Source organism: Arachis stenosperma, chromosome 9, assembly GCF_014773155.1.
Source record: "Arachis stenosperma cultivar V10309 chromosome 9, arast.V10309.gnm1.PFL2, whole genome shotgun sequence".
Lineage (NCBI taxonomy): Eukaryota > Viridiplantae > Streptophyta > Magnoliopsida > Fabales > Fabaceae > Arachis > Arachis stenosperma.
In genome coordinates this window covers 114694418-114707195 of record NC_080385.1, presented here as the reverse complement: position 1 = coordinate 114707195, position 12778 = coordinate 114694418, and the positions used below count along the sequence as shown (strand labels likewise).

Sequence of the window (12778 nt, the reverse complement as noted above, 5' to 3'; positions counted from 1 at the left end):
TGAGAGGATGGGAGGTAGCCACTGACAACGGTGAAACCCTTGCATAAGCTTGCCATGGAAAGGAGTAAGAAGGATTGGATGAAGACAGTAGGAAAGCAGAGAGACGGAAGGGACAAAACATCTCCATTCGCTTATCTGAAATTCTCACCAATGGAATACATAAGTATCTCTATCTCTATCTTTATGTTTTATTCATCATCTATACCCATTTGAGTCTGCCTGACTAAGATTTACAAGGTGACCATAGCTTGCTTCATACCAACAATCTCCGTGGGATCGACCCTTACTCGCGTAAGGTTTATTACTTGGACGACCCAGTGCACTTGCTGGTTAGTTGTGCGAAGTTGTAGTGATCACAATTTCGTGCACCACCTACCACCTTCTCCTTACAGAAGGAAATATTCTGAGGGAACGTGGCCTACCACCTTCCTCTGGTTTCGAAAAGTATGAGTGAGAAGCCCAGCTTCAACTCTCACATCCGAACATAGGCAGGATTCTGCCACAGCCCCTATGACGGAGAACAATGCATAGTATAATTACATATTCAGTCTCAAAGGCCACTGCTCATAACACACTTCCACTCATACTCACTCCATCAACCTTAGCCATTCACCAATTTCAAAACTCTTCCTTCTCTCTCAATCAAACTCAACATCAATACATCAGAAACTGAAACCTCCGTTCTCTAACATTTCATTATAATGATCAACTAAATTTCTTAGCCTATTTCCCTTATTCCCATACTCAAATCTAAGCCCAAAAATCTTAAAATGGTGTTATAGAAGCTTACAACCTTGTTGGGAAGGTGAAATAGTTGAAAACAAGGTTTAAAATTATGAAACAGGGTGTGTGTGTCCGCATAGGGGTGTGCGTGCGCACGCCCAGGAAAATTTTCAAAGTGTGCGTACGTGATGAGCGGATAATTTGTACCCTTTTTGGCATTGTTTTTAGTATGTTTTTAGTAGTTTTAGTTGAGTTCTTAGTATATTTTTATTAGTTTTTAGCTAAAATTCACTTTTCTGGACTTTACTATGAGTTTGTGTGTTTTTCTGTGATTTCAGGTATTTTCTGGCTGAAATTGAGGGATCTGAGCAAAAATTTGATTCAGAGACTGAAAAGGACTGCAGATGCTGTTGGATTCTGACCTCCCTGCACTCGAAGTGGATTTTCTAGAGCTACAAAAGCCCAATTGGCGCGCTCTCAACGGCGTTGGAAAGTAGACATCCTGGGCTTTCCAGCAATATATGATAGTCTATACTTTGCCCAAGATTTGATGGCCCAAACCGGCGTTCAAAGTCACCTATAGAATTTCCAGCGTTAAACGCCGGAACTGGCACCTAAATGGGAGTTAAACGCCCAAACTGGGATAAAAGCTGGCGTTTAACTCCAAGGAGAGTCTCTACACGAAAATGCTTCATTGCTCAGCCCAAGCACACACCAAGTGGGCCCGGAAGTGGATTTTTATGTCATTTACTCATTCCTAGGCTACTAGTTTTCTATAAGTAGGACCTTTTACTATTGTATTTACATCTTTGGATTATTTTTAGATCCTTTGATCATCTTCGGACATCTAGTTCTTAGATCATTGGGGGCTGGCCTCACGGCCATGCCTAGACCTTGTTCTTATGTATTTTCAACGGTGGAGTTTCTACACACCATAAATTAAGGTGTGAGCTCTGCTGTACCTCGAGTATTAATGCAATTACTATGTTCTTCTATTCATTTTGCTTGTTCTTGTTCCAAGATATCACTTGTTCTTCAACTTGATGAATGTGATGATCCATGACACTCATCATCATTCTCACCTATGAACGTGTGACTGACAACCACCTCCGTTCTACCTTAGATTGGGTGAATATCTCTTGGATTCCTGATACATGATGCATGGTTGATCGCCTGACAAACCGAGTGCTCGCCTGACAAACGAGCCAGCCATTCCGTGAGATCAGAGTCTTCGTGGTATAGGCAAGAACTGATGGCGGCATTCAAGAGAATCCGGAAGGTCTAACCTTGTCTGTGGTATTCTGAGTAGGACTCAATGATTGAATGACTGTGACGTGCTTCAAACTCCTGAGGGCGGGGCGTTAGTGACAGACGCAAAAGAATCACTGGATTCTATTCCGGCCTGATTGAGAACCGACAGATGGATAGCCGTGCCGTGACAGGGTGCGTTGAACATTTCCAATGAGAGGATGGGAGGTAGCCACTGACAACGGTGAAACCCTTGCATAAGCTTGCCATGGAAAGGAGTAAGAAGGATTGGATGAAGACAGTAGGAAAGCAGAGAGACGGAAGGGACAAAACATCTCCATTCGCTTATCTGAAATTCTCACCAATGGAATACATAAGTATCTCTATCTCTATCTTTATGTTTTATTCATCATCTATACCCATTTGAGTCTGCCTGACTAAGATTTACAAGGTGACCATAGCTTGCTTCATACCAACAATCTCCGTGGGATCGACCCTTACTCGCGTAAGGTTTATTACTTGGACGACCCAGTGCACTTGCTGGTTAGTTGTGCGAAGTTGTAGTGATCACAATTTCGTGCACCACCTACCACCTTCTCCTTACAGAAGGAAATATTCTGAGGGAACGTGGCCTACCACCTTCCTCTGGTTTCGAAAAGTATGAGTGAGAAGCCCAGCTTCAACTCTCACATCCGAACATAGGCAGGATTCTGCCACAGCCCCTATGACGGAGAACAATGCATAGTATAATTACATATTCAGTCTCAAAGGCCACTGCTCATAACACACTTCCACTCATACTCACTCCATCAACCTTAGCCATTCACCAATTTCAAAACTCTTCCTTCTCTCTCAATCAAACTCAACATCAATACATCAGAAACTGAAACCTCCGTTCTCTAACATTTCATTATAATGATCAACTAAATTTCTTAGCCTATTTCCCTTATTCCCATACTCAAATCTAAGCCCAAAAATCTTAAAATGGTGTTATAGAAGCTTACAACCTTGTTGGGAAGGTGAAATAGTTGAAAACAAGGTTTAAAATTATGAAACAGGGTGTGTGTGTCCGCATAGGGGTGTGCGTGCGCACGCCCAGGAAAATTTTCAAAGTGTGCGTACGTGATGAGCGGATAATTTGTACCCTTTTTGGCATTGTTTTTAGTATGTTTTTAGTAGTTTTAGTTGAGTTCTTAGTATATTTTTATTAGTTTTTAGCTAAAATTCACTTTTCTGGACTTTACTATGAGTTTGTGTGTTTTTCTGTGATTTCAGGTATTTTCTGGCTGAAATTGAGGGATCTGAGCAAAAATTTGATTCAGAGACTGAAAAGGACTGCAGATGCTGTTGGATTCTGACCTCCCTGCACTCGAAGTGGATTTTCTAGAGCTACAAAAGCCCAATTGGCGCGCTCTCAACGGCGTTGGAAAGTAGACATCCTGGGCTTTCCAGCAATATATGATAGTCTATACTTTGCCCAAGATTTGATGGCCCAAACCGGCGTTCAAAGTCACCTATAGAATTTCCAGCGTTAAACGCCGGAACTGGCACCTAAATGGGAGTTAAACGCCCAAACTGGGATAAAAGCTGGCGTTTAACTCCAAGGAGAGTCTCTACACGAAAATGCTTCATTGCTCAGCCCAAGCACACACCAAGTGGGCCCGGAAGTGGATTTTTATGTCATTTACTCATTCCTAGGCTACTAGTTTTCTATAAGTAGGACCTTTTACTATTGTATTTACATCTTTGGATTATTTTTAGATCCTTTGATCATCTTCGGACATCTAGTTCTTAGATCATTGGGGGCTGGCCTCACGGCCATGCCTAGACCTTGTTCTTATGTATTTTCAACGGTGGAGTTTCTACACACCATAGATTAAGGTGTGGAGCTCTGCTGTACCTCGAGTATTAATGCAATTACTATTGTCTTCTATTCAATTCCGCTTGTTCTTTGTCCAAGATATCACTTGTTCTTCAACTTGATGAATGTGATGATCCGTGACACTCATCATCATTCTCACCTATGAACAAAGTGACTGACAACCACTCTTGTTCTACAAGCATCTGAGGCTCTAGTGTTTATCTCTTGGATTCTTTAACCGGAATCTTCGTGGTATAGGCGAGAACTGATGGCGGCATTCAAGAGAATCCGGAAGGTCTAACCTTGTCTGTGGTATTCTGAGTAGGATTCAATGATTGAATGACTGTGACGTGCTTCAAACTCCTAGCAGGCGGGGCGTTAGTGACAGACGCAAAAGGATCGATGGATTTTATTCCGGCCTGACCGAGAACCGACAGCTGATTAGCCATATGCTGTGACAGAGCATAGGAACATTTTCACTGAGAGGATGGGAGGTAGCCACTGACAACGGTGAAACCCTTGCATAAGCTTGCCATGGAAAGGAGTAAGAAGGATTGGATGAAGACAGTAGGAAAGCAGAGAGACGGAAGGGAAGGCATCTTCATACGCTTATCTGAAGCTCTCACCAATGATATACATAAGTATCTCTATCTTTATCTTTATGCTTTATTCGTTTATCACTATACCCATTTGAGTATGCCTGACTGAGATTTACAAGGTGACCATAGCTTGCTTCATACCAACAATCTCCGTGGGATCGACCCTTACTCGCGTAAGGTTTATTACTTGGACGACCCAGTGCACTTGCTGGTTAGTTGTGCGAAGTTGTGTTTATGCCATGGTATTGAGCACCAAGTCTTTGGAGCCATTACCGGGGATTGTTTGTGTAAAAGTAGTGATCACAATTTTACGCACCAAGTTTTTGGCGCCATTGCCGGGGATTGTTCGAGTATGGACAACTGACGGTTTATCTTGTTGCTTAGATTAGGTATTTTTCTTCAGAGTTCTTAAGAATAGATTCTAGTGTTTCATGATGATCTGTTGAAATCTGGCTGGCTGAGAAGCCATGTCTAATCTTATTGGACCGAGGTTTCAACTTATCATCACAATGGCTTGTTGATTTCTATCAATCTTGCTATTGGAGCAAAGATCTGCTAAGGCTTGGCTGGCCATTGGCCATGTCTAGTGTTTTGGACCGAAGCTTTCTTTGAAAGCTTGGCTGGCTGTGAAGCCATGTCTAATTCCTGGACCGGAGTCTTAGACTAGCATTGCAATGATTCCTGGAATTCAAGTTGAGAATTCTGAAACCTTTATTTTCTATTTTCATATAATTTTCGAAAAAAAAAATTTCAAAATCATAAAAACCAAAAATATTTCTTGTTTAAGTCTAGTGTCTCATTTTAAGTTTGGTGTTAATTGCATGTTTCTGTTCTTCTTGCATTTTTCGAATTTATGCATGTGTCTTCATTAATCTTCAAGTTGTTCTTGATGATCTCCTTGTTTTGATCTTTGAATTCTATTGACTTGAATGTTTTGCTGTTTCTCATGTGCATTCTCATCTTGTTAGTGTCAGTAGTATACAAACTGCTAAGTTTGGTGTCTTGCATGCATTGTTATTTGATTTTAAAGTGCATTCCTTATTATTAAAAATCCAAAAATATTTTTAATTTGTGTCTTTTCAAGTCAATAATACAGAGAATTGAAGATTCAGAACATACAGCAGAGGAATTATACAAAAAAAGCTGAGCATTCAAAAATGCCCAGTGAAGAAGACAGACTGGCGTTTAAACGCCAGCCAGGGTACCTGGTTGGGCGTTTAACGCCCAAAAAGGTAGCATTTTGGGCGTTAAATGCCAGAATGGATACCATTCTGGGCGTTTAACGCCAGGATGGCACAAGGGGGAGGATTTTGTTTTCAAATCAATTTTTTTTCAAGTTTTCAAAGTTTTTCAAAATCAAATCTTTTTCAAATCATATCTTTTCAATCAAATGTTTTCAAAATCAATTTCTTTCCTTTTTCAAAGATACTTACTAACAATTAATGATTTGATTGAACATTTTAAGTATGTTGCCTTTTCTGTTGAGAGATGTTCAATGTTTGAATCATATCTTTTCTTGTTAGGCAAGTCATTAATTTTTAAAATCAAATCTTTTTAAAATTGTTTTCAAATCATATCTTCTCAATCACATGTTTTTAAAACCAATCATATCTTCTTAACCTCATCTTTTTCAAAATAGTTTTCAATCAAATCTTTTTAATTTCTAATTTCAAAATCTTTTTCAAAAATCACTTTACTTCTTTCCCACTTTTGTTTTCGAAAATCAATTAGTGTTTTTCAAAAATGTTTTCAAAATCTTTTACTTAATTTTCGAAAATTACTTCCCTTCTTCTCACATCCTTCTATTTATGGACTAATACTATTCCTTAATGCAAAATTCGAACTCCATCTTCTTTGATAAGTTCGAATTTTCTACTTCTGTCTTCTACTTTTCTTTTCCTCTGACACCTCAAGGAATCTCTATACTGTGACATAGAGGATTCCACATTTTCTTGTTCTCTTCTCTTTCATATGAGCAGGAGCAGAGACAAAGGCATTCTTGTTGAAGCTGACCCGGAACCTGAAAGGACCTTGAAGCGAAAGCTAAGAGAAGCTAAGGCACAACTCTCTGTTGAGGACCTAACCGAATTCTTCAAAGAAGAAGAACCTATGGCAGCCGAAAACAACAACAATGCCAACAGTGCAAGGAAGGTGCTGGGTGACTTTACTGCACCTACTCCCGACTTCTATCGGAGAAGCATCTCTATCCCTGCCATTGGAGCAAACAACTTTGAGCTTAAGCCTCAATTAGTTTCTCTAATGCAACAGAATTGCAAGTTCCATGGACTTCCATTGGAAGATCCTCATCAGTTTTTAGCTGAGTTCTTGCAAATCTGTGACACAGTCAAGACTAATGGGGTTGACCCTGAGGTCTACAGACTGATGCTATTCCCTTTTGCTGTAAGAGACAGAGCTAGAATATGGTTGGACTCTCAACCTAAAGAAAGCCTGGACTCTTGGGAAAAGCTAGTCAATGCCTTCTTGGCAAAGTTCTTTCCACCTCAAAAATTGAGTAAGCTTAGAGTGGAAGTCCAAACCTTCAGACAGAAGGATGGTGAATCCCTCTATGAAGCTTGGGAAAGATACAAACAATTAATCAGAAAATGTCCATCTGACATGCTTTCTGAATGGAGCATCATAGGTATTTTCTATGATGGTCTCTCTGAACTATCCAAGATGTCTTTGGATAGCTCTGCAGGAGGATCTCTTCATCTGAAGAAGACGCCTACAGAAGCTCAAGAGCTAATTGAAATGGTTGCAAATAACCAATTCATGTACACTTCTGAAAGAAATCCTGTGAAAAATGGGACAAGTCAGAAGAAAGGAGTTCTTGAGATTGATGCTCTGAATGCCATATTGGCTCAGAACAAGATACTGACTCAACAAGTCAATTTGATTTCTCAAAGTCTGTCTGGAATGCAAAATGCACCAAGCAGTACTAAGGATGCTTCATCTGAGGAAGAAGCCTATGATCCTGAGAACCCTTCAATGAAAGAGGTGAATTACCTAGGAGAACCCTATGGAAACACCTATAATTCTTCACGGAGAAATCATCCAAATTTCTCATAGAAGAATCAAGAGAGACCTCAACAAGGTTTCAACAACAATAATGGTGGAAGAAACAGGCTTAGCAATGGCAAGCCTTTTCCATCATCTTCTCAGCAACAGACAGAGAATTCTAAGCAGAACCCCTCTGACTTAGCAACCATGGTTTCTGATCTAATCAAAACCACTCAAAGTTTCATAACTGAAACAAGGTCCTCCATTAGAAATTTGGAGGCACAAGTGGGACAGCTGAGCAAGAAAGTTACTGAACTCCCTCCAAGTACTCTTCCAAGCAATACAGAAAAAAATCCAAAAGGAGAGTGCAAGGCCATCAACATGGCCGAATTTGGAGAGGAAAGAGAGGAAGTGAACGCCACTGAGGAAGACCTCAATGGGCGTGCACTACCCTCCACTGAGTTCCTCAATGAGGAATCATGGGAATCTGAGGCTCAAAATGAGACCATAGAGATTCCATTGGACTTACTTCTGCCATTCATGAGCTCTGATGAGTATTCTTCCTCTGAAGAGGATGAGTATGTCACTGAAGAGCAAGTTGCTAAATACCTTGGAGCAATCATGAAGCTAAATGACAAGTTATTTGGAAATGAGACTTGGGAGAATGAACCTCCTTTGCTCACCAAAGAACTGGATGACTTGTCTAGGCAGAAATTACCTCAAAAGAGACAAGATCCTGGGAAGTTTTCCATACCTTGTACCATAGGCACCATGACCTTCAAGAAGGCTCTGTGTGACTTAGGGTCAAGTGTAAACCTCATGCCTCTCTCTGTCATGGAGAAGCTAGGGATCTTTGAGGTACAAGCTGCAAGAATCTCACTAGAGATGGCAGACAACTCAAGAAAACAAGCTCATGGACTTGTAGAGGATGTTCTGGTAAAGGTTGAAGACCATTACATCCCTGCTGATTTTATAGTCCTAGAGACTGGGAAGTGCATGGATGAATCCATCATCCTTGGCCGACCCTTCCTAGCCACAGCAAAGGTTGTGATTGATGTTGATGGAGGTGAACTGATCATTCAAGTGAATGAAGAATCCTTTGTGTTTAAGGCTCAAGGATATCCCTCTGTCATCATGGAGAAGAAGCATGAAGAGCTTCTCTCAAATCAGAGTCAAACAGAGCCCCCACAGTCAAACTCTAAGTTTGGTGTTGGGAGGCCACAACCAAACTCTAAGTTTGGTGTTGAACCCCCACATTCAAACTCTAAGTTTGGTGTTGGGAGGTTCCAACATTGCTCTGAGTATCTGTGAGGCTCCATGAGAGACCTCTGTCAAGCTACTGACATTAAAGAAGCGCTTGTTGGGAGGCAACCCAATGATATATTTTATATATTTTCCTTTGTTATTTTATGTTTTTTGTAGGTTGATGATCATAAGAAGTCACAAAATCAATGAAAAAAGCAAAAACAGAATGAAAAACAGGAAGAAAAACAGCACACCCTGGAGGAAGAACCCACTGGCGTTTAAACGCCAGTGAGGCTAGCAGTTGGGCGTTTAACGCCCAGTCTGGCACCATTCTGGGCGATTAACGCCAGAAAGGGGCACCAGACTGGCGTTAAACGCCAGGAAAGGGCAAGAACCTGGCGTTAAACGCCAGGAATGGGCACCAGCCCGGCGTTTAACGCCAGAATTGGCTCAAAATGTGATTTTGCATGCCATTTGGTGCAGGGATGACTTTTCCTTGACACCTCAGGATCTGTGGACCCCACAGGATCCCCACCAACCCCACCACTCTCTCTCTTCTTCTTCACCCATTCACCAATCACCTCAACATCTCTTTCTCTTCACCACTCACATCCATCCTTCATAAAACACCACTTCTCTCCCTTTTGGCCGAACCACAAAGCCATCTCCCTCTCCTCATTTCTTCTTCTTCTACTCTCTTCTTTCTTCTTTTGCTCGAGGACGAGCAAACCTTTTAAGTTTGGTGTGGTAAAAGCATTGCTTTTTGTTTTTCCATAACCATTTATGGCATCCAAGGCCGGAGAAACCTCTAGAAAGAGGAAAGGGAAGGCAAAAGCTTTCACCTCCGAGTCATGGGAGATGGAAAGATTCATCTCAAGGGTGCATCAAGACCACTTCTATGAAGTTGTGGCCATGAAGAAGGGTCAACTTTGATCAAAGGTTGGACCAAGTCCTCATAAACAATTGTGAAGAGGGCGCTCAATGGAAGAGAAATTCAAGAGGGAAGCCGGTTCAACTGAGAAGGCATAACCTCAAGCTCATCACTAAGAAAAGGATGGAGCAAATAAGAGACCCCTCTCATCAAGAGATCCCTGAGATGCCTCAAGGGATGCACTTTCCTCCACAAGACTATTGGGAGCAACTAAACACCTCCCTAGGAGAATTGAGTTCCAACATGGGACAACTAAGGGTGGAGCACCAAGAACATTCCATCCTCCTCCATGAAATTAGAGAAGATCAAAGAATCATGAGAGAGGAGCAACAAAGACAAGGAAGAAACATTGAGGAGCTCAAGCACTCCATAAGGCCTTCAAGAGGAAGAACAAGCCGCCATCACTAAGGTGGACCCGTTCTTTAATCTCCTTGTTCTTTACTTTTCTGTTTTTTGAATTTTATGCTTATGGTTATCTATGTTTGTGTCTTATGATCATTAGTGTCTTAGTGTCTATGCCTTAAAGTTATGAATGTCCTATGAATCCATCACCTTTCTTAAAAGAAAACTGTTTTTATCACAAAAGAACAAGAAGTACAGGATTTCAAATTCATCTTTAAAACTAGCTTAATTAATTTGATGTGGTGACAATACTTTTTGTTTTCTGAATGTATGCTTGAACAGTGCATATGTCTTTTGAATTTGTGGTTCATGAATGTTGGCTCTTGAAAGAATGATGAAAAAGGAGACATGTTACTGAGGATCTGAAAAATCTTAAAAATGATTCTTGAAGCAAGAAAAAGCAGTGAATACAAAAAAAAAGAGAAGCAAGCGGAAAAAAAAAAACGAAAAAGAAAGAAAAAGAAAGAAATAAAGTTTTGATCCAAGGCAAAAAGAGTGTGCTTAAGAACCCTGGACACCTCTAATTGGGGACTTTAGCAAAGCTAAGTCACAATCTGAAAAGGTTCAACCAATTATGTGTCTGTGCCATGTATGTATCCGGTGGTAATACTGGATGACAGAGTGCTTTGGGCCACGGCCAAGACTCAATAAGTAGCTGTGTTCAAGAATCATCATACTTAACTAGGAGAATCAATAACACTATCTGGATTCTGAGTTCCTAAAGAAGCCAACCATTCTGAATTTCAAAGGATAAAGTGAGATGCCAAAACTGTTCGGAGGCAAAAAGCTACTAGTCCCGCTCATCTAATTTGGAGCTAAGTTTCATTGATAATTTGGAGTCTATAGTATATTCTCTTCTTTTTATCTTATTTGATTTTCAGTTGCTTGGGGACAAGCAACAATTTAAGTTTGGTGTTGTGATGAGCGGATAATTTGTACTCTTTTTGGCATTGTTTTTAGTATGTTTTTAGTAGTTTTAGTTGAGTTCTTAGTATATTTTTATTAGTTTTTAGCTAAAATTCACTTTTCTGGACTTTACTATGAGTTTGTGTGTTTTTCTGTGATTTCGGGTATTTTCTGGCTGAAATTGAGGGATCTGAGCAAAAATCTGATTCAGAGACTGAAAAGGACTGCAGATGCTGTTGGATTCTGACCTCCCTGCACTCGAAGTGGATTTTCTGGAGCTACAGAAGCCCAATTGGGGCGCTCTCAACGGCGTTGGAAAGTAGACATCCTGGGCTTTCCAGCAATATATGATAATCCATACTTTGCCCAAGATTTGATGGCCCAAACCGGCGTTCAAAGTCACCTACAGAATTTCCAGCGTTAAACGCCGGAACTGGCACCTAAATGGGAGTTAAACGCCCAAACTGGGATAAAAGCTGGCGTTTAACTCCAAGGAGAGTCTCTACACGAAAATGCTTCATTGCTCAGCCCAAGCACACACCAAGTGGGCCCGGAAGTGGATTTTTATGTCATTTACTCATTCCTAGGCTACTAGTTTTCTATAAGTAGGACCTTTTACTATTGTATTTACATCTTTGGATTATTTTTAGATCCTTTGATCATCTTCGGACATCTAGTTCTTAGATCATTGGGGGCTGGCCTCACGGCCATGCCTAGACCTTGTTCTTATGTATTTTCAACGGTGGAGTTTCTACACACCATAGATTAAGGTGTGGAGCTCTGCTGTACCTCGAGTATTAATGCAATTACTATTGTTCTTCTATTCAATTCCGCTTGTTCTTTGTCCAAGATATCACTTGTTCTTCAACTTGATGAATGTGATGATCCGTGACACTCATCATCATTCTCACCTATGAACAAAGTGACTGACAACCACTCTTGTTCTACAAGCATCTGAGGCTCTAGTGTTTATCTCTTGGATTCTTTAACCGGAATCTTCGTGGTATAGGCGAGAACTGATGGCGGCATTCAAGAGAATTCGGAAGGTCTAACCTTGTCTGTGGTATTCTGAGTAGGATTCAATGATTGAATGACTGTGACGTGCTTCAAACTCCTAGCAGGCGGGGCGTTAGTGACAGACGCAAAAGGATCGATGGATTTTATTCCGGCCTGACCGAGAACCGACAGCTGATTAGCCATATGCTGTGACAGAGCATAGGAACATTTTCACTGAGAGGATGGGAGGTAGCCACTGACAACGGTGAAACCCTTGCATAAGCTTGCCATGGAAAGGAGTAAGAAGGATTGGATGAAGACAGTAGGAAAGCAGAGAGACGGAAGGGAAGGCATCTTCATACGCTAATCTGAAGCTCTCACCAATGATATACATAAGTATCTCTATCTTTATCTTTATGCTTTATTCGTTTATCACTATACCCATTTGAGTCTGCCTGACTGAGATTTACAAGGTGACCATAGCTTGCTTCATACCAACAATCTCCGTGGGATCGACCCTTACTCGCGTAAGGTTTATTACTTGGACGACCCAGTGCACTTGCTGGTTAGTTGTGCGAAGTTGTGTTTATGCCATGGTATTGAGCACCAAGTCTTTGGAGCCATTACCGGGGATTGTTTGTGTAAAAGTAGTGATCACAATTTCGCGCACCAGTACGCACAGGTACAAATTTTTATAAGGTCTGTGTGTGCTCGCACAAGGTGTGCTAGCACCCCCAACAAACTGGCCTTCCTAACGTGTACGTGCGCATAGGTCTGTGCATGCGCACAGGTTGTAATTTCCCATTGGTGTGCGCGCGCACCAGCAGTCCAGCACTGCAAGCAGATTGCCTGCCTCTGCGTGTGCGG

At 41.2% G+C, this 12778-nt stretch overlaps 1 non-coding gene across 1 annotated transcript; it reads right to left on the bottom strand.

Annotated features, from left to right (window-relative positions):
* Positions 1–6945: 6945 nt before the first annotated feature.
* On the bottom strand, positions 6946–7049 carry LOC130953763 (small nucleolar RNA R71). Its single transcript, XR_009075924.1, has one exon. It is a non-coding gene; the product is annotated as a small nucleolar RNA R71 (small nucleolar RNA).
* Between the last annotated feature and the right edge of the window lie 5729 nt (positions 7050–12778).